We start from the raw sequence: 3,171 nt of genomic DNA on the forward strand, positions 1-3,171 counted from the left end.
CGGCAGCAGCACACCGCCACATGATTAATGGAATTAATTACTCTGTTAAAATTCATACTTCTGGAAGCACCTCTCCAGGAGACCAACAGAATGGTGGCGGAGATATTGGTTAAAATAGTGTATTTTTTTCTTGTCTAATAAAAGAAATAATTATATATATAAAAAGAAAAAAATTACTATTTTAATTAATATCTTTAATGATAGCCCATCCACATCAAAGTGATGCATGTTGCCCAAGCGATCAGCATTAGCTATTAAAAGCTAAGTGATTCTTCGTAATTTGTTTTTAAGATTCTATTTAAACTTGGTTTATTTATGATATTTCTGTCTGCATACAAAAATCATAAATAAAAAATATATATTTCAGTTTAGATGATGCTTTTTTGTTATTCTTGATTAGTATCAGCCGTCTTCTAGCTCTTAGGCCTTTGTTATAATATCTTATGATTTCATAATTTTCTGTAATTAATCATAATAATAAATTTAAAATATATATATATATTGTTAGATTAGGCTTTCTTTGTCTCTATAAAGTTACATGGACGAGGTTAATTGACAAGAGTATCTCTTATGGTTTAGTTCCAGTGGTTAAAATAAAAAAGGCCAAAGTACTTATTCCCACTAGGGGTGAACAAAACTGGTTAACCGAACCAGTTAACCGGTTTTACAAACCGAACCGAATTTTTAATTTTATAAAAATTACGAATTGAAATCGAACCGTTTTATACATTAACCAATTTATAACTGAACCGAAATTATTGGATAACTGATCCGAATTTTCGGTTACCCAATTTTGAACCGAATTTTAACAATTAATTTTTCAATTAAGTTTTTAATATGAATTGTTTTCTTTTTTAATTTTAGCTTTCACTAAACACTAAAGTTAAGTAAATTTTAAATGATTCCATATTTAATATAAATACATACAAATATGATTCAATTGAGTATTAAATTAATTTACAAAATGAGTACAAATTAGGAAATTGAAGAAGTGTAGATCGGTAACATATTATTTTCGCACTTTACGTCAATATCTTCAACTTGTAGATAATTAATGAATCAAGAAAATAAGTTAAAAAAAATTAGCATTAGAAAACTCTCTTACACCTAAATATAAATTCAATATTATTCATTTCACATACCAAAATGTTGAACATATAGTCAATAAATTTTTTAAACAATAACTATGTAACTAAATGAACAACACACAAAATAAATAAATAAATAAATAAATAAAAACTTGAGACTAAAGTATGAGATTGAATTGAATAACTCACCACGAAGATGACAAAATGGCATTGAGACTAGAGAGATTGCATCAATCATCCTCCAAATGAATAGTGGTAGTTTCCAATGACGAGGGTGAAAATTCTTCAAAAAATAAAAAACAAATAATACATAAGATATAAATAACCCATTTCATGATTATATCATTTAATATAACTATTTTTAAATCATAATCAATCATAATATTTACAATATGTATCATAAACAATTTACAAATTATATATGCATGTTTGTGAATAATTTTACTTTTTACCTAATTCAATGTTTGCTATTTCTTGCAAGCTTTCTTCAATTATAAATGGTTCACGTGATTCTCGGATCCAATCTTGGACGTGTTGATCCTTAGTTGCTTGCTTCTTGGACAGCTCTGCAACTGCAACAATTCTGCACACTAGCTAGCTAGGGGGCTGGAGATATACAAAGAAGGAAAAATTGCAGTAAAGGACGGAAGTAAAGGAAAAAATAAAAACCTTTTTTCTATAAATAAACCTTTGACTTTTTATGTTAATAAAAAAGGGTAAGTTTCAATTTTTAGGATAAATTTTTTATTATTTTTTAAATTTGAAAATTGAACCGGTTATCAGTTAACCAATTTTTTAATTTGAGTAAACCGAAAACCGAATCGAATTTTTGGTTTTCTTAATATTTTAACCCGGTAACCAAACCGATTTTATGGGTAACCTATTTTTCGGTTCGAATATCGGTTCGATTACTATTTCGGTTCGGTTATTGGAAAATTTTGAACACCCCTAATTCCCACCCGCGGTTTTATGTTTCTTTTCCAAATTCTCGTTCTTTTTTTATTAAAGGCATACACTTATAAAAAGTTTGTTCTAACATCTTCTGATAGTCTACGGTTAAAATGGCCGTTTTACTTTATATATAATAAAATAATCAAAATATATTTTATTTAAAATAATTATTTTATCTTTTTATAAAAATAACCGAAATATCTTCTAATTTAAATCACTATCTTATTGTATTAATCAAATAATTTAACATAAATTATTAATTCACTTTTTAAATTATAAATTACCATTTCACCTTTTACCATACAATGACCAAAAATGTGTTTTGCTTGTTATGTTTTCGGCTCGAATAAATGGCCTAAATGTAGACCTGGCCACGGGCCGGTTTGGCCTGTGAACCGGACCAAAACTGGCCCGGATAAAACTAGAAACGAAACCAGCAAACCTAGAACCGAACTAAACCGGAATCGAAACTGGATTTTTACGATTCAGTTCCGGTTTACATAAATTTGAACCATGAAACTACCGGTTCACACCCGGTTTATGAACCGACATGTAAACCGGTGGTTTACTGTGCTAAACCGAAAAAATTTGAATTTTTTTTGAATTTTTTTTAAATTTATTTAAACAGCCAACGGTTCCCTGCGCAGGGAACCGTTGGCTTGCTGAAGCCTGAAGGAGAAATTGCAGGGGACCATTAGTCCCCTGCAATTTTTAAAATCTCAATTCACCCCCCTATTTTAAATTTTTTCAAAAAAGTTTTTTCTATATATACCCATTCAAATTTCATTCTCTCAAATTTCAATCTCTCCACCCTCTCACTAAATCCTTCAAACTCTCATTCTCATTCTCATTCTCATTCTTTCAACTCTTAATACTCTCTCAATCTTTCAATTCAATCAAATTCTCTTAAATTTAATTAAATTCTTTCTTAATTTTTTATTAATTTCAATTTCAATTTTTATTATACAATTCATAATTAATTATAGAATTTATTTCTATAATTAATTTTGTTTATTATTTTTTATTATCTTTTATAATTAATCATATAATTTATTTATATAATTAATTTTATTTATTATCAAAAAATGGTAAGTAGTGGAAATTCTTCCGGTAATAAGAGATTTGGTCAATA

The sequence above is a fragment of the Mangifera indica genome, chromosome 7, assembly GCF_011075055.1.
Source record: "Mangifera indica cultivar Alphonso chromosome 7, CATAS_Mindica_2.1, whole genome shotgun sequence".
Taxonomy (NCBI): Eukaryota; Viridiplantae; Streptophyta; class Magnoliopsida; order Sapindales; family Anacardiaceae; genus Mangifera; species Mangifera indica.